We start from the raw sequence: 24840 nt of genomic DNA on the forward strand, positions 1-24840 counted from the left end.
ATGGTGCCAAACGGTTGCAAATGCTCCTCTGAGATGTTTGGCGGTCGAAACAGAAGGCTTTTTATCACAGGAAAAGAAATCAGCCCTTGACAACTTAACCGGCAGAAAAACATTTTTTTGAAAAAATCCCTAAGCCCCGGGGTCACAATTTCATCAAAAATCTGTCTTTCGGCAATTGACTCAAAAATGCTGCCAAACGGTTCCAAATGCTCCTCTGAGATGTTTGGCGGTCGAAACAGAAGGCTTTTTATCAGAGGAAAAGAAATCAGCCCTTGACAACTTAACCGGCAGAAAAATATTTTTTTGAAAAAATCCCTAAGCCCCGAGGTCACAATTTCAGCAAAAATCTGACTTTCGGCAAAACACTCAAAAATGGTGCCAAACGGTTGCAAATGCTCCTCTGAGATGTTTGGCGGTCGAAACAGAAGGCTTTTTATCACAGGAAAGGAAATTAGCCCTCGACAACTTAACCAGCAGAAAAACATTTTTTTGAAAAAATCCCTAAGCCCCGGGGTCACAATTTCAACAAAAATCTGACTTTTGGCAAATGACTCAAAAATGGTTCCAAACGGTTGCAAACGATCCTCTGAGATGTTTGTCGGTCGAAACAGAAGGCTTTTTATCACAGGAAAGGATATCAGCCCTCGACAACTTAACCGGCAGAAAAACATTTTTTTGAAAAAATCCCTAAGCCCCGGGGTCACAATTTCAGCAAAAATCTGACTTTCGTCAGTTGACTCAAAAATGGTGCCAAACGGTTGCAAATGCTCCTCTGAGATGTTTGGCGGTCGAAACAGAAGGCTTTTTATCACAGGAAAGGAAATCAGCCCTTGACAACTTAAGCGGCAGAAAAACATTTTTTTGAAAAAATCCCTAAGCCCCGGGGGTCACAATTTCATCAAAAATCTGACTTTCGGCAAATGACTCAAAAATGGTTCCAAACGGTTGCAAACGCTCCTCTGAGATGTTTGTCGGTCGAAACAGAAGGCTTTTTATCACAGGAAAGGATATCAGCCCTCGACAACTTAACCGGCAGAAAAACATTTTTTTGAAAAAATCCCTAAGCCCCGGGGTCACAATTTCAGCAAAAATCTGACTTTCGGCAAATGACTCAAAAAATGGTGCCAAACGGTTGCAAATGCTCCCCTGAGATGTTTGTCGGTCAAAACAGAAGGCTTTTTATCACAGGAAAAGAAATCAGCCCTCGACAACTTAACCAGCAGAAAAACATTTTTTTGAAAAAATCCCTAAGCCCCGGGGGTCACAATTTCATCAAAAATCCGACTTTCGTCAATTGACTCAAAAATGGTGCCAAATGTTTGCAAACGCTCCCCTGAGATGTTTGTTGGTCAAAACAAAAGGCTTTTTATCACAGGAAAGGAAATCAGCCCTCGACAACTTAACCGGCAGAAAAACATTTTTTTGAAAAAATCCCTTAGCCCCGGGGTCACAATTTCATCAAAAATCTGACTTTCTGCAATAGACTCAAAAATGGTGCCAAACGGTTGCAAATGCTCCTCTGAGATGTTTGGCGGTCGAAACAGAAGGCTTTTTATCACAGGAAAAGAAATCAGCCCTTGACAACTTAACCGGCAGAAAAACATTTTTTTGAAAAAATCCCTAAGCCCCGGGGTCACAATTTCATCAAAAATCTGTCTTTCGGCAATTGACTCAAAAATGCTGCCAAACGGTTCCAAATGCTCCTCTGAGATGTTTGGCGGTCGAAACAGAAGGCTTTTTATCAGAGGAAAAGAAATCAGCCCTTGACAACTTAACCGGCAGAAAAATATTTTTTTGAAAAAATCCCTAAGCCCCGAGGTCACAATTTCAGCAAAAATCTGACTTTCGGCAAAACACTCAAAAATGGTGCCAAACGGTTGCAAATGCTCCTCTGAGATGTTTGGCGGTCGAAACAGAAGGCTTTTTATCACAGGAAAGGAAATTAGCCCTCGACAACTTAACCAGCAGAAAAACATTTTTTTGAAAAAATCCCTAAGCCCCGGGGTCACAATTTCAACAAAAATCTGACTTTTGGCAAATGACTCAAAAATGGTTCCAAACGGTTGCAAACGCTCCTCTGAGATGTTTGTCGGTCGAAACAGAAGGCTTTTTATCACAGGAAAGGATATCAGCCCTCGACAACTTAACCGGCAGAAAAACATTTTTTTGAAAAAATCCCTAAGCCCCGGGGTCACAATTTCAGCAAAAATCTGACTTTCGTCAGTTGACTCAAAAATGGTGCCAAACGGTTGCAAATGCTCCTCTGAGATGTTTGGCGGTCGAAACAGAAGGCTTTTTATCACAGGAAAGGAAATCAGCCCTTGACAACTTAACCGGCAGAAAAACATTTTTTTGAAAAAATCCCTAAGCCCCGGGGTCACAATTTCAGCAAAAATCTGACTTTCGGCAAATGACTCAAAAAATGGTGCCAAACGGTTGCAAATGCTCCCCTGAGATGTTTGTCGGTCAAAACAGAAGGCTTTTTATCACAGGAAAAGAAATCAGCCCTTGACAACTTAACCGGCAGAAAAACATTTTTTTGAAAAAATCCCTAAGCCCCGGGGTCACAATTTCATCAAAAATCTGTCTTTCGGCAATTGACTCAAAAATGCTGCCAAACGGTTCCAAATGCTCCTCTGAGATGTTTGGCGGTCGAAACAGAAGGCTTTTTATCAGAGGAAAAGAAATCAGCCCTTGACAACTTAACCGGCAGAAAAATATTTTTTTGAAAAAATCCCTAAGCCCCGAGGTCACAATTTCAGCAAAAATCTGACTTTCGGCAAAACACTCAAAAATGGTGCCAAACGGTTGCAAATGCTCCTCTGAGATGTTTGGCGGTCGAAACAGAAGGCTTTTTATCACAGGAAAGGAAATTAGCCCTCGACAACTTAACCAGCAGAAAAACATTTTTTTGAAAAAATCCCTAAGCCCCGGGGTCACAATTTCAACAAAAATCTGACTTTTGGCAAATGACTCAAAAATGGTTCCAAACGGTTGCAAACGATCCTCTGAGATGTTTGTCGGTCGAAACAGAAGGCTTTTTATCACAGGAAAGGATATCAGCCCTCGACAACTTAACCGGCAGAAAAACATTTTTTTGAAAAAATCCCTAAGCCCCGGGGTCACAATTTCAGCAAAAATCTGACTTTCGTCAGTTGACTCAAAAATGGTGCCAAACGGTTGCAAATGCTCCTCTGAGATGTTTGGCGGTCGAAACAGAAGGCTTTTTATCACAGGAAAGGAAATCAGCCCTTGACAACTTAAGCGGCAGAAAAACATTTTTTTGAAAAAATCCCTAAGCCCCGGGGGTCACAATTTCATCAAAAATCTGACTTTCGGCAAATGACTCAAAAATGGTTCCAAACGGTTGCAAACGCTCCTCTGAGATGTTTGTCGGTCGAAACAGAAGGCTTTTTATCACAGGAAAGGATATCAGCCCTCGACAACTTAACCGGCAGAAAAACATTTTTTTGAAAAAATCCCTAAGCCCCGGGGTCACAATTTCAGCAAAAATCTGACTTTCGGCAAATGACTCAAAAAATGGTGCCAAACGGTTGCAAATGCTCCCCTGAGATGTTTGTCGGTCAAAACAGAAGGCTTTTTATCACAGGAAAAGAAATCAGCCCTCGACAACTTAACCGGCAGAGAAACATTTTTTTGAAAAAATCCCTAAGCCCCGAGGTCACAATTTCAGCAAAAATCTGACTTTCGGCAAAATACTCAAAAATGGTGCCAAACGGTTGCAAATGCTCCTCTGAGATGTTTGGCGGTCGAAACAGAAGGCTTTTTATCACAGGAAAGGAAATTAGCCCTCGACAACTTAACCAGCAGAAAAACATTTTTTTGAAAAAATCCCTAAGCCCCGGGGGTCACAATTTCATCAAAAATCTGACTTTCGGCAAAATACTCAAAAATGGTGCCAAACGGTTGCAAATGCTCCTCTGAGATGTTTGGCGGTCGAAACAGAAGGCTTTTTATCACAGGAAAGGAAATTAGCCCTCGACAACTTAACCAGCAGAAAAACATTTTTTTGAAAAAATCCCTAAGCCCCGGGGGTCACAATTTCATCAAAAATCCGACTTTCGTCAATTGACTCAAAAATGGTGCCAAATGTTTGCAAACGCTCCCCTGAGATGTTTGTTGGTCAAAACAAAAGGCTTTTTATCACAGGAAAGGAAATCAGCCCTCGACAACTTAACCGGCAGAAAAACATTTTTTTGAAAAAATCCCTTAGCCCCGGGGTCACAATTTCATCAAAAATCTGACTTTCTGCAATAGACTCAAAAATGGTGCCAAACGGTTGCAAATGCTCCTCTGAGATGTTTGGCGGTCGAAACAGAAGGCTTTTTATCACAGGAAAAGAAATCAGCCCTTGACAACTTAACCGGCAGAAAAACATTTTTTTGAAAAAATCCCTAAGCCCCGGGGTCACAATTTCATCAAAAATCTGTCTTTCGGCAATTGACTCAAAAATGCTGCCAAACGGTTCCAAATGCTCCTCTGAGATGTTTGGCGGTCGAAACAGAAGGCTTTTTATCAGAGGAAAAGAAATCAGCCCTTGACAACTTAACCGGCAGAAAAATATTTTTTTGAAAAAATCCCTAAGCCCCGAGGTCACAATTTCAGCAAAAATCTGACTTTCGGCAAAACACTCAAAAATGGTGCCAAACGGTTGCAAATGCTCCTCTGAGATGTTTGGCGGTCGAAACAGAAGGCTTTTTATCACAGGAAAGGAAATTAGCCCTCGACAACTTAACCAGCAGAAAAACATTTTTTTGAAAAAATCCCTAAGCCCCGGGGTCACAATTTCAACAAAAATCTGACTTTTGGCAAATGACTCAAAAATGGTTCCAAACGGTTGCAAACGCTCCTCTGAGATGTTTGTCGGTCGAAACAGAAGGCTTTTTATCACAGGAAAGGATATCAGCCCTCGACAACTTAACCGGCAGAAAAACATTTTTTTGAAAAAATCCCTAAGCCCCGGGGTCACAATTTCAGCAAAAATCTGACTTTCGTCAGTTGACTCAAAAATGGTGCCAAACGGTTGCAAATGCTCCTCTGAGATGTTTGGCGGTCGAAACAGAAGGCTTTTTATCACAGGAAAGGAAATCAGCCCTTGACAACTTAACCGGCAGAAAAACATTTTTTTGAAAAAATCCCTAAGCCCCGGGGTCACAATTTCAGCAAAAATCTGACTTTCGGCAAATGACTCAAAAAATGGTGCCAAACGGTTGCAAATGCTCCCCTGAGATGTTTGTCGGTCAAAACAGAAGGCTTTTTATCACAGGAAAAGAAATCAGCCCTCGACAACTTAACCGGCAGAGAAACATTTTTTTGAAAAAATCCCTAAGCCCCGAGGTCACAATTTCAGCAAAAATCTGACTTTCGGCAAAATACTCAAAAATGGTGCCAAACGGTTGCAAATGCTCCTCTGAGATGTTTGGCGGTCGAAACAGAAGGCTTTTTATCACAGGAAAGGAAATTAGCCCTCGACAACTTAACCAGCAGAAAAACATTTTTTTGAAAAAATCCCTAAGCCCCGGGGGTCACAATTTCATCAAAAATCTGACTTTTGGCAAATGACTCAAAAATGGTTCCAAACGGTTGCAAACGCTCCTCTGAGATGTTTGTCGGTCGAAACAGAAGGCTTTTTATCACAGGAAAGGATATCAGCCCTCGACAACTTAACCGGCAGAAAAACATTTTTTTGAAAAAATCCCTAAGCCCCGGGGTCACAATTTCATCAAAAATCCGACTTTCGTCAATTGACTCAAAAATGGTGCCAAATGTTTGCAAACGCTCCCCTGAGATGTTTGTTGGTCAAAACAAAAGGCTTTTTATCACAGGAAAGGAAATCAGCCCTCGACAACTTAACCGGCAGAAAAACATTTTTTTGAAAAAATCCCTTAGCCCCGGGGTCACAATTTCATCAAAAATCTGACTTTCTGCAATAGACTCAAAAATGGTGCCAAACGGTTGCAAATGCTCCTCTGAGATGTTTGGCGGTCGAAACAGAAGGCTTTTTATCACAGGAAAAGAAATCAGCCCTTGACAACTTAACCGGCAGAAAAACATTTTTTTGAAAAAATCCCTAAGCCCCGGGGTCACAATTTCATCAAAAATCTGTCTTTCGGCAATTGACTCAAAAATGCTGCCAAACGGTTCCAAATGCTCCTCTGAGATGTTTGGCGGTCGAAACAGAAGGCTTTTTATCAGAGGAAAAGAAATCAGCCCTTGACAACTTAACCGGCAGAAAAATATTTTTTTGAAAAAATCCCTAAGCCCCGAGGTCACAATTTCAGCAAAAATCTGACTTTCGGCAAAACACTCAAAAATGGTGCCAAACGGTTGCAAATGCTCCTCTGAGATGTTTGGCGGTCGAAACAGAAGGCTTTTTATCACAGGAAAGGAAATTAGCCCTCGACAACTTAACCAGCAGAAAAACATTTTTTTGAAAAAATCCCTAAGCCCCGGGGTCACAATTTCAACAAAAATCTGACTTTTGGCAAATGACTCAAAAATGGTTCCAAACGGTTGCAAACGCTCCTCTGAGATGTTTGTCGGTCGAAACAGAAGGCTTTTTATCACAGGAAAGGATATCAGCCCTCGACAACTTAACCGGCAGAAAAACATTTTTTTGAAAAAATCCCTAAGCCCCGGCGGCACAATTTCAGCAAAAATCTGACTTTCGTCAGTTGACTCAAAAATGGTGCCAAACGGTTGCAAATGCGCCTCTGAGATGTTTGGCGGTCGAAACAGAAGGCTTTTTATCACAGGAAAGGAAATCAGCCCTTGACAACTTAACCGGCAGAAAAACATTTTTTTGAAAAAATCCCTAAGCCCCGGGGTCACAATTTCAGCAAAAATCTGACTTTCGGCAAATGACTCAAAAAATGGTGCCAAACGGTTGCAAATGCTCCCCTGAGATGTTTGTCGGTCAAAACAGAAGGCTTTTTATCACAGGAAAAGAAATCAGCCCTCGACAACTTAACCGGCAGAGAAACATTTTTTTGAAAAAATCCCTAAGCCCCGAGGTCACAATTTCAGCAAAAATCTGACTTTCGGCAAAATACTCAAAAATGGTGCCAAACGGTTGCAAATGCTCCTCTGAGATGTTTGGCGGTCGCAACAGAAGGCTTTTTATCACAGGAAAGGAAATTAGCCCTCGACAACTTAACCAGCAGAAAAACATTTTTTTGAAAAAATCCCTAAGCCCCGGGGGTCACAATTTCATCAAAAATCTGACTTTTGGCAAATGACTCAAAAATGGTTCCAAACGGTTGCAAACGCTCCTCTGAGATGTTTGTCGGTCGAAACAGAAGGCTTTTTATCACAGGAAAGGATATCAGCCCTCGACAACTTAACCGGCAGAAAAACATTTTTTTGAAAAAATCCCTAAGCCCCGAGGTCACAATTTCAGCAAAAATCTGACTTTCGGCAAAATACTCAAAAATGGTGCCAAACGGTTGCAAATGCTCCTCTGAGATGTTTGGCGGTCGAAACAGAAGGCTTTTTATCACAGGAAAGGAAATTAGCCCTCGACAACTTAACCAGCAGAAAAACATTTTTTTGAAAAAATCCCTAAGCCCCGGGGGTCACAATTTCATCAAAAATCTGACTTTTGGCAAATGACTCAAAAATGGTTCCAAACGGTTGCAAACGCTCCTCTGAGATGTTTGTCGGTCGAAACAGAAGGCTTTTTATCACAGGAAAGGATATCAGCCCTCGACAACTTAACCGGCAGAAAAACATTTTTTTGAAAAAATCCCTAAGCCCCGGGGTCACAATTTCATCAAAAATCCGACTTTCGTCAATTGACTCAAAAATGGTGCCAAATGTTTGCAAACGCTCCCCTGAGATGTTTGTTGGTCAAAACAAAAGGCTTTTTATCACAGGAAAGGAAATCAGCCCTCGACAACTTAACCGGCAGAAAAACATTTTTTTGAAAAAATCCCTTAGCCCCGGGGTCACAATTTCATCAAAAATCTGACTTTCTGCAATAGACTCAAAAATGGTGCCAAACGGTTGCAAATGCTCCTCTGAGATGTTTGGCGGTCGAAACAGAAGGCTTTTTATCACAGGAAAAGAAATCAGCCCTTGACAACTTAACCGGCAGAAAAACATTTTTTTGAAAAAATCCCTAAGCCCCGGGGTCACAATTTCATCAAAAATCTGTCTTTCGGCAATTGACTCAAAAATGCTGCCAAACGGTTCCAAATGCTCCTCTGAGATGTTTGGCGGTCGAAACAGAAGGCTTTTTATCAGAGGAAAAGAAATCAGCCCTTGACAACTTAACCGGCAGAAAAATATTTTTTTGAAAAAATCCCTAAGCCCCGAGGTCACAATTTCAGCAAAAATCTGACTTTCGGCAAAACACTCAAAAATGGTGCCAAACGGTTGCAAATGCTCCTCTGAGATGTTTGGCGGTCGAAACAGAAGGCTTTTTATCACAGGAAAGGAAATTAGCCCTCGACAACTTAACCAGCAGAAAAACATTTTTTTGAAAAAATCCCTAAGCCCCGGGGGTCACAATTTCATCAAAAATCTGACTTTTGGCAAATGACTCAAAAATGGTTCCAAACGGTTGCAAACGCTCCTCTGAGATGTTTGTCGGTCGAAACAGAAGGCTTTTTATCACAGGAAAGGATATCAGCCCTCGACAACTTAACCGGCAGAAAAACATTTTTTTGAAAAAATCCCTAAGCCCCGGGGTCACAATTTCATCAAAAATCCGACTTTCGTCAATTGACTCAAAAATGGTGCCAAATGTTTGCAAACGCTCCCCTGAGATGTTTGTTGGTCAAAACAAAAGGCTTTTTATCACAGGAAAGGAAATCAGCCCTCGACAACTTAACCGGCAGAAAAACATTTTTTTGAAAAAATCCCTTAGCCCCGGGGTCACAATTTCATCAAAAATCTGACTTTCTGCAATAGACTCAAAAATGGTGCCAAACGGTTGCAAATGCTCCTCTGAGATGTTTGGCGGTCGAAACAGAAGGCTTTTTATCACAGGAAAAGAAATCAGCCCTTGACAACTTAACCGGCAGAAAAACATTTTTTTGAAAAAATCCCTAAGCCCCGGGGTCACAATTTCATCAAAAATCTGTCTTTCGGCAATTGACTCAAAAATGCTGCCAAACGGTTCCAAATGCTCCTCTGAGATGTTTGGCGGTCGAAACAGAAGGCTTTTTATCAGAGGAAAAGAAATCAGCCCTTGACAACTTAACCGGCAGAAAAATATTTTTTTGAAAAAATCCCTAAGCCCCGAGGTCACAATTTCAGCAAAAATCTGACTTTCGGCAAAACACTCAAAAATGGTGCCAAACGGTTGCAAATGCTCCTCTGAGATGTTTGGCGGTCGAAACAGAAGGCTTTTTATCACAGGAAAGGAAATTAGCCCTCGACAACTTAACCAGCAGAAAAACATTTTTTTGAAAAAATCCCTAAGCCCCGGGGTCACAATTTCAACAAAAATCTGACTTTTGGCAAATGACTCAAAAATGGTTCCAAACGGTTGCAAACGCTCCTCTGAGATGTTTGTCGGTCGAAACAGAAGGCTTTTTATCACAGGAAAGGATATCAGCCCTCGACAACTTAACCGGCAGAAAAACATTTTTTTGAAAAAATCCCTAAGCCCCGGCGGCACAATTTCAGCAAAAATCTGACTTTCGTCAGTTGACTCAAAAATGGTGCCAAACGGTTGCAAATGCGCCTCTGAGATGTTTGGCGGTCGAAACAGAAGGCTTTTTATCACAGGAAAGGAAATCAGCCCTTGACAACTTAACCGGCAGAAAAACATTTTTTTGAAAAAATCCCTAAGCCCCGGGGTCACAATTTCAGCAAAAATCTGACTTTCGGCAAATGACTCAAAAAATGGTGCCAAACGGTTGCAAATGCTCCCCTGAGATGTTTGTCGGTCAAAACAGAAGGCTTTTTATCACAGGAAAAGAAATCAGCCCTCGACAACTTAACCGGCAGAGAAACATTTTTTTGAAAAAATCCCTAAGCCCCGAGGTCACAATTTCAGCAAAAATCTGACTTTCGGCAAAATACTCAAAAATGGTGCCAAACGGTTGCAAATGCTCCTCTGAGATGTTTGGCGGTCGCAACAGAAGGCTTTTTATCACAGGAAAGGAAATTAGCCCTCGACAACTTAACCAGCAGAAAAACATTTTTTTGAAAAAATCCCTAAGCCCCGGGGGTCACAATTTCATCAAAAATCTGACTTTTGGCAAATGACTCAAAAATGGTTCCAAACGGTTGCAAACGCTCCTCTGAGATGTTTGTCGGTCGAAACAGAAGGCTTTTTATCACAGGAAAGGATATCAGCCCTCGACAACTTAACCGGCAGAAAAACATTTTTTTGAAAAAATCCCTAAGCCCCGGGGTCACAATTTCATCAAAAATCCGACTTTCGTCAATTGACTCAAAAATGGTGCCAAATGTTTGCAAACGCTCCCCTGAGATGTTTGTTGGTCAAAACAAAAGGCTTTTTATCACAGGAAAGGAAATCAGCCCTCGACAACTTAACCGGCAGAAAAACATTTTTTTGAAAAAATCCCTTAGCCCCGGGGTCACAATTTCATCAAAAATCTGACTTTCTGCAATAGACTCAAAAATGGTGCCAAACGGTTGCAAATGCTCCTCTGAGATGTTTGGCGGTCGAAACAGAAGGCTTTTTATCACAGGAAAAGAAATCAGCCCTTGACAACTTAACCGGCAGAAAAACATTTTTTTGAAAAAATCCCTAAGCCCCGGGGTCACAATTTCATCAAAAATCTGTCTTTCGGCAATTGACTCAAAAATGCTGCCAAACGGTTCCAAATGCTCCTCTGAGATGTTTGGCGGTCGAAACAGAAGGCTTTTTATCAGAGGAAAAGAAATCAGCCCTTGACAACTTAACCGGCAGAAAAATATTTTTTTGAAAAAATCCCTAAGCCCCGAGGTCACAATTTCAGCAAAAATCTGACTTTCGGCAAAACACTCAAAAATGGTGCCAAACGGTTGCAAATGCTCCTCTGAGATGTTTGGCGGTCGAAACAGAAGGCTTTTTATCACAGGAAAGGAAATTAGCCCTCGACAACTTAACCAGCAGAAAAACATTTTTTTGAAAAAATCCCTAAGCCCCGGGGTCACAATTTCAACAAAAATCTGACTTTTGGCAAATGACTCAAAAATGGTTCCAAACGGTTGCAAACGCTCCTCTGAGATGTTTGTCGGTCGAAACAGAAGGCTTTTTATCACAGGAAAGGATATCAGCCCTCGACAACTTAACCGGCAGAAAAACATTTTTTTGAAAAAATCCCTAAGCCCCGGCGGCACAATTTCAGCAAAAATCTGACTTTCGTCAGTTGACTCAAAAATGGTGCCAAACGGTTGCAAATGCGCCTCTGAGATGTTTGGCGGTCGAAACAGAAGGCTTTTTATCACAGGAAAGGAAATCAGCCCTTGACAACTTAACCGGCAGAAAAACATTTTTTTGAAAAAATCCCTAAGCCCCGGGGTCACAATTTCAGCAAAAATCTGACTTTCGGCAAATGACTCAAAAAATGGTGCCAAACGGTTGCAAATGCTCCCCTGAGATGTTTGTCGGTCAAAACAGAAGGCTTTTTATCACAGGAAAAGAAATCAGCCCTCGACAACTTAACCGGCAGAGAAACATTTTTTTGAAAAAATCCCTAAGCCCCGAGGTCACAATTTCAGCAAAAATCTGACTTTCGGCAAAATACTCAAAAATGGTGCCAAACGGTTGCAAATGCTCCTCTGAGATGTTTGGCGGTCGCAACAGAAGGCTTTTTATCACAGGAAAGGAAATTAGCCCTCGACAACTTAACCAGCAGAAAAACATTTTTTTGAAAAAATCCCTAAGCCCCGGGGGTCACAATTTCATCAAAAATCTGACTTTTGGCAAATGACTCAAAAATGGTTCCAAACGGTTGCAAACGCTCCTCTGAGATGTTTGTCGGTCGAAACAGAAGGCTTTTTATCACAGGAAAGGATATCAGCCCTCGACAACTTAACCGGCAGAAAAACATTTTTTTGAAAAAATCCCTAAGCCCCGAGGTCACAATTTCAGCAAAAATCTGACTTTCGGCAAAATACTCAAAAATGGTGCCAAACGGTTGCAAATGCTCCTCTGAGATGTTTGGCGGTCGAAACAGAAGGCTTTTTATCACAGGAAAGGAAATTAGCCCTCGACAACTTAACCAGCAGAAAAACATTTTTTTGAAAAAATCCCTAAGCCCCGGGGGTCACAATTTCATCAAAAATCTGACTTTTGGCAAATGACTCAAAAATGGTTCCAAACGGTTGCAAACGCTCCTCTGAGATGTTTGTCGGTCGAAACAGAAGGCTTTTTATCACAGGAAAGGATATCAGCCCTCGACAACTTAACCGGCAGAAAAACATTTTTTTGAAAAAATCCCTAAGCCCCGGGGTCACAATTTCATCAAAAATCCGACTTTCGTCAATTGACTCAAAAATGGTGCCAAATGTTTGCAAACGCTCCCCTGAGATGTTTGTTGGTCAAAACAAAAGGCTTTTTATCACAGGAAAGGAAATCAGCCCTCGACAACTTAACCGGCAGAAAAACATTTTTTTGAAAAAATCCCTTAGCCCCGGGGTCACAATTTCATCAAAAATCTGACTTTCTGCAATAGACTCAAAAATGGTGCCAAACGGTTGCAAATGCTCCTCTGAGATGTTTGGCGGTCGAAACAGAAGGCTTTTTATCACAGGAAAAGAAATCAGCCCTTGACAACTTAACCGGCAGAAAAACATTTTTTTGAAAAAATCCCTAAGCCCCGGGGTCACAATTTCATCAAAAATCTGTCTTTCGGCAATTGACTCAAAAATGCTGCCAAACGGTTCCAAATGCTCCTCTGAGATGTTTGGCGGTCGAAACAGAAGGCTTTTTATCAGAGGAAAAGAAATCAGCCCTTGACAACTTAACCGGCAGAAAAATATTTTTTTGAAAAAATCCCTAAGCCCCGAGGTCACAATTTCAGCAAAAATCTGACTTTCGGCAAAACACTCAAAAATGGTGCCAAACGGTTGCAAATGCTCCTCTGAGATGTTTGGCGGTCGAAACAGAAGGCTTTTTATCACAGGAAAGGAAATTAGCCCTCGACAACTTAACCAGCAGAAAAACATTTTTTTGAAAAAATCCCTAAGCCCCGGGGTCACAATTTCAACAAAAATCTGACTTTTGGCAAATGACTCAAAAATGGTTCCAAACGGTTGCAAACGCTCCTCTGAGATGTTTGTCGGTCGAAACAGAAGGCTTTTTATCACAGGAAAGGATATCAGCCCTCGACAACTTAACCGGCAGAAAAACATTTTTTTGAAAAAATCCCTAAGCCCCGGCGGCACAATTTCAGCAAAAATCTGACTTTCGTCAGTTGACTCAAAAATGGTGCCAAACGGTTGCAAATGCGCCTCTGAGATGTTTGGCGGTCGAAACAGAAGGCTTTTTATCACAGGAAAGGAAATCAGCCCTTGACAACTTAACCGGCAGAAAAACATTTTTTTGAAAAAATCCCTAAGCCCCGGGGTCACAATTTCAGCAAAAATCTGACTTTCGGCAAATGACTCAAAAAATGGTGCCAAACGGTTGCAAATGCTCCCCTGAGATGTTTGTCGGTCAAAACAGAAGGCTTTTTATCACAGGAAAAGAAATCAGCCCTCGACAACTTAACCGGCAGAGAAACATTTTTTTGAAAAAATCCCTAAGCCCCGAGGTCACAATTTCAGCAAAAATCTGACTTTCGGCAAAATACTCAAAAATGGTGCCAAACGGTTGCAAATGCTCCTCTGAGATGTTTGGCGGTCGCAACAGAAGGCTTTTTATCACAGGAAAGGAAATTAGCCCTCGACAACTTAACCAGCAGAAAAACATTTTTTTGAAAAAATCCCTAAGCCCCGGGGGTCACAATTTCATCAAAAATCTGACTTTTGGCAAATGACTCAAAAATGGTTCCAAACGGTTGCAAACGCTCCTCTGAGATGTTTGTCGGTCGAAACAGAAGGCTTTTTATCACAGGAAAGGATATCAGCCCTCGACAACTTAACCGGCAGAAAAACATTTTTTTGAAAAAATCCCTAAGCCCCGGGGTCACAATTTCATCAAAAATCCGACTTTCGTCAATTGACTCAAAAATGGTGCCAAATGTTTGCAAACGCTCCCCTGAGATGTTTGTTGGTCAAAACAAAAGGCTTTTTATCACAGGAAAGGAAATCAGCCCTCGACAACTTAACCGGCAGAAAAACATTTTTTTGAAAAAATCCCTTAGCCCCGGGGTCACAATTTCATCAAAAATCTGACTTTCTGCAATAGACTCAAAAATGGTGCCAAACGGTTGCAAATGCTCCTCTGAGATGTTTGGCGGTCGAAACAGAAGGCTTTTTATCACAGGAAAAGAAATCAGCCCTTGACAACTTAACCGGCAGAAAAACATTTTTTTGAAAAAATCCCTAAGCCCCGGGGTCACAATTTCATCAAAAATCTGTCTTTCGGCAATTGACTCAAAAATGCTGCCAAACGGTTCCAAATGCTCCTCTGAGATGTTTGGCGGTCGAAACAGAAGGCTTTTTATCACAGGAAAGGATATCAGCCCTTGACAACTTAACCGGCAGAAAAACATTTTTTTGAAAAAATCCCTAAGCCCCGGGGTCACAATTTCATCAAAAATCTGTCTTTCGGCAATTGACTCAAAAATGCTGCCAAACGGTTCCAAATGCTCCTCTGAGATGTTTGGCGGTCGAAACAGAAGGCTTTTTATCAGAGGAAAAGAAATCAGCCCTTGACAACTTAACCGGCAGAAAAATATTTTTTTGAAAAAATCCCTAAGCCCCGAGGTCACAATTTCAGCAAAAATCTGACTTTCGGCAAAACACTCAAAAATGGTGCCAAACGGTTGCAAATGCTCCTCTGAGATGTTTGGCGGTCGAAACAGAAGGCTTTTTATCACAGGAAAGGAAATTAGCCCTCGACAACTTAACCAGCAGAAAAACATTTTTTTGAAAAAATCCCTAAGCCCCGGGGTCACAATTTCAACAAAAATCTGACTTTTGGCAAATGACTCAAAAATGGTTCCAAACGGTTGCAAACGCTCCTCTGAGATGTTTGTCGGTCGAAACAGAAGGCTTTTTATCACAGGAAAGGATATCAGCCCTCGACAACTTAACCGGCAGAAAAACATTTTTTTGAAAAAATCCCTAAGCCCCGGCGGCACAATTTCAGCAAAAATCTGACTTTCGTCAGTTGACTCAAAAATGGTGCCAAACGGTTGCAAATGCGCCTCTGAGATGTTTGGCGGTCGAAACAGAAGGCTTTTTATCACAGGAAAGGAAATCAGCCCTTGACAACTTAACCGGCAGAAAAACATTTTTTTGAAAAAATCCCTAAGCCCCGGGGTCACAATTTCAGCAAAAATCTGACTTTCGGCAAATGACTCAAAAAATGGTGCCAAACGGTTGCAAATGCTCCCCTGAGATGTTTGTCGGTCAAAACAGAAGGCTTTTTATCACAGGAAAAGAAATCAGCCCTCGACAACTTAACCGGCAGAGAAACATTTTTTTGAAAAAATCCCTAAGCCCCGAGGTCACAATTTCAGCAAAAATCTGACTTTCGGCAAAATACTCAAAAATGGTGCCAAACGGTTGCAAATGCTCCTCTGAGATGTTTGGCGGTCGCAACAGAAGGCTTTTTATCACAGGAAAGGAAATTAGCCCTCGACAACTTAACCAGCAGAAAAACATTTTTTTGAAAAAATCCCTAAGCCCCGGGGGTCACAATTTCATCAAAAATCTGACTTTTGGCAAATGACTCAAAAATGGTTCCAAACGGTTGCAAACGCTCCTCTGAGATGTTTGTCGGTCGAAACAGAAGGCTTTTTATCACAGGAAAGGATATCAGCCCTCGACAACTTAACCGGCAGAAAAACATTTTTTTGAAAAAATCCCTAAGCCCCGGGGTCACAATTTCATCAAAAATCCGACTTTCGTCAATTGACTCAAAAATGGTGCCAAATGTTTGCAAACGCTCCCCTGAGATGTTTGTTGGTCAAAACAAAAGGCTTTTTATCACAGGAAAGGAAATCAGCCCTCGACAACTTAACCGGCAGAAAAACATTTTTTTGAAAAAATCCCTTAGCCCCGGGGTCACAATTTCATCAAAAATCTGACTTTCTGCAATAGACTCAAAAATGGTGCCAAACGGTTGCAAATGCTCCTCTGAGATGTTTGGCGGTCGAAACAGAAGGCTTTTTATCACAGGAAAAGAAATCAGCCCTTGACAACTTAACCGGCAGAAAAACATTTTTTTGAAAAAATCCCTAAGCCCCGGGGTCACAATTTCATCAAAAATCTGTCTTTCGGCAATTGACTCAAAAATGCTGCCAAACGGTTCCAAATGCTCCTCTGAGATGTTTGGCGGTCGAAACAGAAGGCTTTTTATCAGAGGAAAAGAAATCAGCCCTTGACAACTTAACCGGCAGAAAAATATTTTTTTGAAAAAATCCCTAAGCCCCGAGGTCACAATTTCAGCAAAAATCTGACTTTCGGCAAAACACTCAAAAATGGTGCCAAACGGTTGCAAATGCTCCTCTGAGATGTTTGGCGGTCGAAACAGAAGGCTTTTTATCACAGGAAAGGAAATTAGCCCTCGACAACTTAACCAGCAGAAAAACATTTTTTGAAAAAATCCCTAAGCCCCGGGGTCACAATTTCAGCAAAAATCTGACTTTCTGCAATAGACTCAAAAATGGTGCCAAACGGTTGCAAACGCTCCCCTGAGATGTTTGTCGGTCGAAACAGAAGGCTTTTTATCACAGGAAAAGAAATCAGTCCTCGACAACTTAACCGGCAGAAAAACATTTTTTTGAAAAAATCCCTAAGCCCCGGGGTCACAATTTCAGCAAAAATCTGACTTTCGTCAGTTGACTCAAAAATGGTGCCAAACGGTTGCAAATGCTCCTCTGAGATGTTTGGCGGTCGAAACAGAAGGCTTTTTATCACAGGAAAGGAAATCAGCCCTTGACAACTTAACCGGCAGAAAAACATTTTTTTGAAAAAATCCCTAAGCCCCGGGGTCACAATTTCAGCAAAAATCTGACTTTTGGCAAATGACTCAAAAAATGGTGCCAAACGGTTGCAAATGCTCCCCTGAGATGTTTGTCGGTCGAAACAGAAGGCTTTTTATCACAGGAAAAGAAATCAGCCCTCGACAACTTAACCGGCAGAAAAACATTTTTTTGAAAAAATCCCTAAGCCCCGGGGTCACAATTTCATCAAAAATCTGACTTTCGTCAATTGACTCAAAAATGGTGCCAAATGTTTGCAAACGCTCCCCTGAGATGTTTGTTGGTCAAAACAAAAGGCTTTTTATCACAGGAAAGGAAATTAGCCCTCGACAACTTAACCGGCAGAAAAACATTTTTTTGAAAAAATCCCTAAGCCCCGGGGTCACAATTTCATCAAAAATCTGACTTTCTGCAATAGACTCAAAAATGGTGCCAAACGGTTGCAAATGCTCCTCTGAGATGTTTGGCGGTCGAAACAGAAGGCTTTTTATCACAGGAAAAAGAAATCAGCCCTTGACAACTTAACCGGCAGAAAAACATTTTTTTGAAAAAATTCCTAAGCCCCGGGGTCACAATTTCATCAAAAATCTGTCTTTCGGCAATTGACTCAAAAATGCTGCCAAACGGTTCCAAATGCTCCTCTGAGATGTTTGGCGGTCGAAACAGAAGGCTTTTTATCACAGGAAAAGAAATCAGCCCTTGACAACTTAACCGGCAGAAAAATATTTTTTTGAAAAAATCCCTAAGCCCCGAGGTCACAATTTCAGCAAAAATCTGACTTTCGGCAAAACACTCAAAAATGGTGCCAAACGGTTGCAAATGCTCCTCTGAGATGTTTGGCGGTCGAAACAGAAGGCTTTTTATCACAGGAAAGGAAATTAGCCCTCGACAACTTAACCAGCAGAAAAACATTTTTTTGAAAAAATCCCTAAGCCCCGGGGTCACAATTTCATCAATAATCTGACTTTCGGCAAATGACTCAAAAATGGTGCCAAACGGTTGCAAATGCTCCTCTGAGGTGTTTGGCGGTCGAAACGGATGGCTTTTTATCACAGGAAAGGAAATCAGCCCTTGACAACTTAACCGGCAGAAAAACATTTTTTTGAAAAAATCCCTAAGCCCCGGGGGTCACAATTTCATCAAAAATCTGACTTTCGGCAAATGACTCAAAAATGGTTCCAAACGGTTGCAAACGCTCCTCTGAGATGTTTGTCGGTCGAAACAGAAGGCTTTTTATCACAGGAAAGGATATCAGCCCTCGACAACTTAACCGGCAGAAAAACATTTTTTTGAAAAAATCCCTAAGCCCCGGCGTCACAATTTCAGCAAAAATCTGACTTTCGGCAAATGACTCAAAAATGGTGCCAAACGGTTGCAAATGCTCCCCTGAGATGTTTGTCGGTCAAAACAGAAGGCTTTTTATCACAGGAAAAGAAATCAGCCCTCGACAACTTAACCGGCAGAGAAACATTTTTTTGAAAAAATCCCTAAGCCCCGAGGTCACAATTTCAGCAAAAATCTGACTTTCGGCAAAATACTCAAAAATGGTGCCAAACGGTTGCAAATGCTCCTCTGAGATGTTTGGCGGTCGAAACAGAAGGCTTTTTATCACAGGAAAGGAAATTAGCCCTCGACAACTTAACCAGCAGAAAAACATTTTTTTGAAAAAATCCCTAAGCCCCGGGGGTCACAATTTCATCAAAAATCTGACTTTTGGCAAATGACTCAAAAATGGTTCCAAACGGTTGCAAACGCTCCTCTGAGATGTTTGTCGGTCGAAACAGAAGGCTTTTTATCACAGGAAAGGATATCAGCCCTCGACAACTTAACCGGCAGAAAAACATTTTTTTGAAAAAATCCCTAAGCCCCGGGGTCACAATTTCATCAAAAATCCGACTTTCGTCAATTGACTCAAAAATGGTGCCAAATGTTTGCAAACGCTCCCCTGAGATGTTTGTTGGTCAAAACAAAAGGCTTTTTATCACAGGAAAGGAAATCAGCCCTCGACAACTTAACCGGCAGAAAAACATTTTTTTGAAAAAATCCCTTAGCCCCGGGGTCACAATTTCATCAAAAATCTGACTTTCTGCAATAGACTCAAAAATGGTGCCAAACGGTTGCAAATGCTCCTCTGAGATGTTTGGCGGTCGAAACAGAAGGCTTTTTATCACAGGAAAAGAAATCAGCCCTTGACAACTTAACCGGCAGAAAAACATTTTTTTGAAAAAATCCCTAAGCCCCGGGGTCACAATTTCATCAAAAATCTGTCTTTCGGCAATTGACTCAAAAATGCTGCCAAACGGTTCCAAATGCTCCTCTGAGATGTTTGGCGGTCGAAACAGAAGGCTTTTTATCAGAGGAAAAGAAATCAGCCCTTGACAACTTAACCGGCAGAAAAATATTTTTTTGAAAAAATCCCTAAGCCCCGAGGTCACAATTTCAGCAAAAATCTGACTTTCGGCAAAACACTCAAAAATGGTGCCAAACGGTTGCAAATGCTCCTCTGAGATGTTTGGCGGTCGAAACAGAACGCTTTTTATCACAGGAAAGGAAATTAGCCCTCGACAACTTAACCAGCAGAAAAACATTTTTTTGAAAAAATCCCTAAGCCCCGGGGTCACAATTTCAACAAAAATCTGACTTTTGGCAAATGACTCAAAAATGGTTCCAAACGGTTGCAAACGCTCCTCTGAGATGTTTGTCGGTCGAAACAGAAGGCTTTTTATCACAGGAAAGGATATCAGCCCTCGACAACGTAACCGGCAGAAAAAATTTTTTTTGAAAAAATCCCTAAGCCCCGGGGTCACAATTTCATCAAAAATCTGACTTTCGGCAAATGACTCAAAAATGGTTCCAAACGGTTGCAAACGCTCCTCTGAGATGTTTGTCGGTCGAAACAGAAGGCTTTTTATCACAGGAAAGGAAATCAGCCCTTGACAACTTAACCGGCAGAAAAATATTTTTTTGAAAAAATCCCTAAGCGCCGGGGTCACAATTTCAGCAAAAATCTGACTTTCGGCAATTGACTCAAAAATGGTGCCAAACGGTTGCAAATGCTCCTCTGAGATGTTTGGCGGTCGAAACAGAAGGCTTTTTATCACAGGAAAGGAAATCAGCCCTCGAAAACTTAACCGGCAGAAAAACTTTTTTTTGAAAAAATCCCTAAGCTCCGGGGTCACAATGTCATCAAAAATCTGACTTTCGTCAATTGACTCAAAAATGGTGCCAAACGGTTGCAAATGCTCCTCTGAGATGTTTGGCGGTCGAAACAGAAGGCTTTTTATCACAGGAAAGGAAATCAGCCCTCGACAACTAAACCGGCAGAAAAATATTTTTTTGAAAAAATCCCTAAGCCCCGGGGGTCACAATTTCATCAAAAATCTGACTTTAGGCAAATGACTCAAAAATGGTTCCAAACGGTTGCAAACGCTCCTCTGAGATGTTTGTCGGTCGAAACAGAAGGCTTTTTATCACAGGAAAGGAAATCAGCCCTTGACAACTTAAGCGGCAGAAAAACATTTTTTTGAAAAAATCCCTAAGCCCCGGTGTCACAATTTCAGCAAAAATCTGACTTTCGTCAATTGACTCAAAAATGGTGCCAAACGGTTGCAAACGCTCCTCTGAGATGTTTGTCGGTCGAAACAGAAGGCTTTTTATCACAGGAAAGGAAATCAGCCCTCGACAACTTAAGCGGCAGAAAAACTTTTTTTTGAAAAAATCTCTAAGCCCCGGGGTCACAATTTCAGCAAAAATCTGACTTTCGTCAATTGACTCAAAAATGGTGCCAAATGGTTGCAAACGCTCCCCTGAGATGTTTGTCGGTCGAAACAGAAGGCTTTTTATCACAGGAAAGGATATCAGCCCTCGACAACTTAACCGGCAGAAAAACATTTTTTTGAAAAAATCCCTAAGCCCCGGGGTCACAATTTCATCAAAAATCTGACTTTTGGCAAATGACTCAAAAATGGTTCCAAACGGTTGCATATGTCCTCTGAGATGTTTGGCGGTCGAAACAGAAGGCTTTTTATCACAGGAAAGGAAATCAGACCTCGACAACTTAACCGGCAGAAAAACATTTTTTTGAAAAAATCCCTAAGCCCCGGGGTCACAATTTCATCAAAAATCTGACTTTTGGCAAATGACTCAAAAATGGTTCCAAACGGTTGCAAACGCTCCTCTGAGATGTTTGTCGGTCGAAACAGAAGGCTTTTTATCACAGGAAAGGAAATCAGCCCTCGACAACTTAAGCGGCAGAAAAACATTTTTTTGAAAAAATCCCTAAGCCCCCGGGGTCACAATTTCAGTAAAAATCTGACTTTCGTCAATTGACTCAAAAATGGTGCCAAATGGTTGCAAACGCTCCCCTGAGATGTTTGTCGGTCGAAACAGAAGACTTTTTATCACAGGAAAGGAAATCAGCCCCGGACAACGTAACCGGCAGAAAAATATTTTTTTGAAAAAATCCCTAAGCCCCGGGGTCACAATTTCATCAAAAATCTGACTTTCGTCAATTGACTCAAAAATGGTGCCAAACGGTTGCAAATGTCCTCTGAGATGTTTGGCGGTTGAAACAGAAGGCTTTTTATCACAGGAAAGGAAATCAGCCCCAGACAACGTAACCGGCAGAAAAATATTTTTTTGAAAAAATCCCTAAGCCCCGGGGTCACAATTTCATAAAAAATATGACTTTCGGCAAATGACTCAAAAATGGTGCCAAACGGTTGCAAATGCTCCTCTGAGATGTTTGGCGGTCGAAACAGAAGGCTTTTTATCACAGGAAAAGAAATCAGCCCTCGACAACTAAACCGGCAGAAAAATATTTTTTTGAAAAAATCCCTAAGCCCCGGGGTCACAATTTCATCAAAAATCTGACTTTTGGCAAATGACTCAAAAATGGTTCCAAACGGTTGCAAACGCTCCTCTGAGATGTTTGTCGGTCGAAACAGAAGGCTTTTTATCACAGGAAAGGAAATCAGCCCTCGACAACTTAAGCGGCAGAAAAACATTTTTTTGAAAAAATCCCTAAGCCCCGGGGTCACAATTTCAGCAAAAATCTGACTTTCGTCAATTGACTCAAAAATGGTGCCAAACGGTTGCAAATGCTCCTCTGAGATGTGTGGCAGTCAAAACAGAAGGCTTTTTATCACAGGAAAGGAAATCAGACATCGACAACTTAACCGGCAGAAAAACATTTTTTTGAAAAAATCCCTAAGCCCCGGGGTCACAATTTCATCAAAAATCTGACTTTGGGCAAATGACTCAAAAATGGTTCCAAACGGTTGCAAACGCTCCTCTGAGATGTTTGGCGGTCGAAACAGAAGGCTTTTTATCACAGGAAAGGAAATCAGCCCTCGACAACTTAAGCGGCAGAAAAACATTTTTTTGAAAAAATCCCTAAGCCCCGGGGTCACAATTTCAGCAAAAATCTGACTTTCGTCAATTAACTCAAAAATGGTGCCAAACGGTTGCAAATGCTCCTCTGAGATGTTTGTCGGTCGAAACAGAAGGCTTTTTATCACAGGAAAGGATATCAGTCCTCGACAACTTAAGCGGCAGAAAAACATTTTTTTGAAAAAATCCCTAAGCCTCGGGGTCACAATTTCATCTAAAATCTGACTTTCGGCAAATGACTCAAAAATGGTGCCAAACGGTTGCAAATGCTCCTCTGAGATGTTTGGCGGTCGAAACAGAAGGCTTTTTATCACAGGAAAGGAAATCAGCCCTTGACAACGTAACCGGCAGAAAAACATTTTTTTGAAAAAATCCTTAAGCCCCGGGGTCACAAATTCATCCAAAATCTGACTTTTGGCAAATGACTCAAAAATGGTTCCAAACGGTTGCAAATGTCCTCTGAGATGTTTGGCGGTCGATACAGAAGGCTTTTTATCACAGGAAAGGAAATCAGACATCGACAACTTAACCGGCAGAAAAACATTTTTTTGAAAAAATCCCTAAGCCCCGGGGTCACAATTTCATCAAAAATCTGACTTTTGGCAAATGACTCAAAAATGGTGCCAAACGGTTGCAAATGTCCTCTGAGATGTTTGGCGGTCGATACAGAAGGCTTTTTATCACAGGAAAGGAAATCAGACCTCGACAACTTAACCGGCAGAAAAACATTTTTTTGAAAAAATCCCTAAGCCCCGGGGTCACAATTTCAGCAAATATCTGACTTTTGGCAAATGACTCAAAAATGGTTCCAAACGGTTGGAAACGCTACTCTGAGATGTTTGTCGGTCGAAACAGAAGGCTTTTTATCACAGGAAAGGAAATCAGCCCTCGACAACTTAAGTGGCAGAAAAACATTTTTTGAAAAAATCCCTAAGCCCCGGGGTCACAATTTCAGCAAAAATCTGACTTTCGTCAATTGACTCAAAAATGGTGCCAAATGGTTGCAAACGCTCCCCTGAGATGTTTGTCGGTCGAAACAGAAGACTTTTTATCACAGGAAAGGAAATCAGACCTCGACAACTTAACCGGCAGAAAAACATTTTTTTGAAAAAATCCCTAAGCCCCGGGGTCACAATTTCAGCAAAAATCTGACTTTCGTCAATTGACTCAAAAATGGTGCCAAACGGTTGCAAATGATCCTCTGAGATGTTTGGCGGTCGAAACAGAAGGCTTTTTATCACAGGAAAGGAAATCAGCCCTCGACAACTAAACCGGCAGAAAAATATTTTTTTGAAAAAATCCCTAAGCCCCGGGGTCACAATTTCATCAAAAATCTGACTTTTGGCAAATGACTCAAAAATGGTTCCAAACGGTTGCAAACGCTCCTCTGAGATGTTTGTCGGTCGAAACAGAAGGCTTTTTATCACAGGAAAGGAAATCAGCCCTCGACAACTTAAGCGGCAGAAAAACATTTTTTTGAAAAAATCCCTAAGCCCCGGGGTCACAATTTCAGCAAAAATCTTACTTTCGGCAAATGACTCAAAAATGGTTCCAAATGGTTGCAAACGCTCCTCTGAGATGTTTGTCGGTCGAAACAGAAGGCTTTTTATCACAGGAAAGGATATCAGCCCTCGACAACTTAACCGGCAGAAAAACATTTTTTTGAAAAAATCCTTAAGCCCCGGGGTCACAAATTCATCCAAAATCTGACTTTTGGCAAATGACTCAAAAATGGTTCCAAACGGTTGCAAATGTCCTCTGAGATGTTTGGCGGTCGATACAGAAGGCTTTTTATCACAGGAAAGGAAATCAGACATCGACAACTTAACCGGCAGAAAAACATTTTTTTGAAAAAATCCCTAAGCCCCGGGGTCACAATTTCAGCAAAAATCTGACTTTCGGCAAATGACTCAAATATGCTGCCAAACGGTTGCAAATGCTCCTCTGATATGTTTGGCGGTCGAAAAAGAAGGCTTTTTATCACAGGAAAGGAAATCAGCCCTTGACGACTTAACCGGCAGAAAAATATTTTTTTGAAAAAATCCCTAAGCCCCGGGGTCACAATTTCAGCAAAAATCTGACTTTCGGCAAAAGACTCAAAAATGGTGCCAAACGGTTGCAAATGCTCCTCTGAGATGTTTGGCGGTCGAAACAGAAGGCTTTTTATCACAGGAAAGGAAATCAGCCCTCGAAAACTTAACCGGCAGAAAAACATTTTTTTGAAAAAATCCCTAAGCTCCGGGGTCACAATGTCATCAAAAATCTGACTTTCGGCAAATGACTCAAAAATGGTGCCAAACGGTTGCAAATGCTCCTCTGAGATGTTTGGCCGTTGAAACAGAAGGCTTTTTATCACAGGAAAGGAAAT

The sequence above is a fragment of the Podarcis melisellensis genome (assembly GCF_964234715.1).
Source record: "Podarcis melisellensis genome assembly, chromosome: 8".
NCBI classification, from domain to species: Eukaryota; Metazoa; Chordata; class Lepidosauria; order Squamata; family Lacertidae; genus Podarcis; species Podarcis melisellensis.